Genomic DNA, 566 nt, shown 5'->3' with positions numbered 1-566 from the left:
TGCATTTGGGAACAGGTTTTCTAAATGTTGGGGAAATGTTTCATTGTCATGAACTTGTGTTTAACTCACATGCTTCAGTACCAGTCTGGGGTTTTGTTTTCCGTCTTCGTGTGTTTGTATACATAAGATAATAGTAAATGGCTTTCTGTTTTTGAAACCTTCACCAAAACAAAAACTGTGTATAAGCTCATGTGTCTGAGATCCTGTTATGCTGAGCAACCTCAGAATAAGAAATAAGTTACTCCAAATTAAATTGAAAGTTTTCCCGAAACCATAACCTTTCAAATGAATGATTTTGTAATTGGGTAATCTAAATTGGATAACTTAAAAGCAATCAGAATCTTTTATCTATCTGTAGTCATATAAATTCAATAGTTTATTTGCAGAATTCCTGAAAGGAGAAATTCTATGAGTACTAGTAAGCTCCCCTCCCACATGACAAAAATGGACAAATCCCAGTGTTGAGCTAAGAAAGACTATAAGTGAGCATTTTAATCCTCTAGTAAAACTTCCTTTATAAAAAGTTGAAATCCTTATGCTCTATTGACTGAAAGGTCATTATTCAT

Source organism: Tupaia chinensis, unplaced genomic scaffold (genome assembly GCF_000334495.1).
Source record: "Tupaia chinensis unplaced genomic scaffold, TupChi_1.0 Scaffold000037_4, whole genome shotgun sequence".
Classification (NCBI taxonomy): domain Eukaryota; kingdom Metazoa; phylum Chordata; class Mammalia; order Scandentia; family Tupaiidae; genus Tupaia; species Tupaia belangeri.
The sequence above is the reverse complement of the archived record's forward strand: the minus strand, read 5'-3'. Positions refer to the sequence as shown.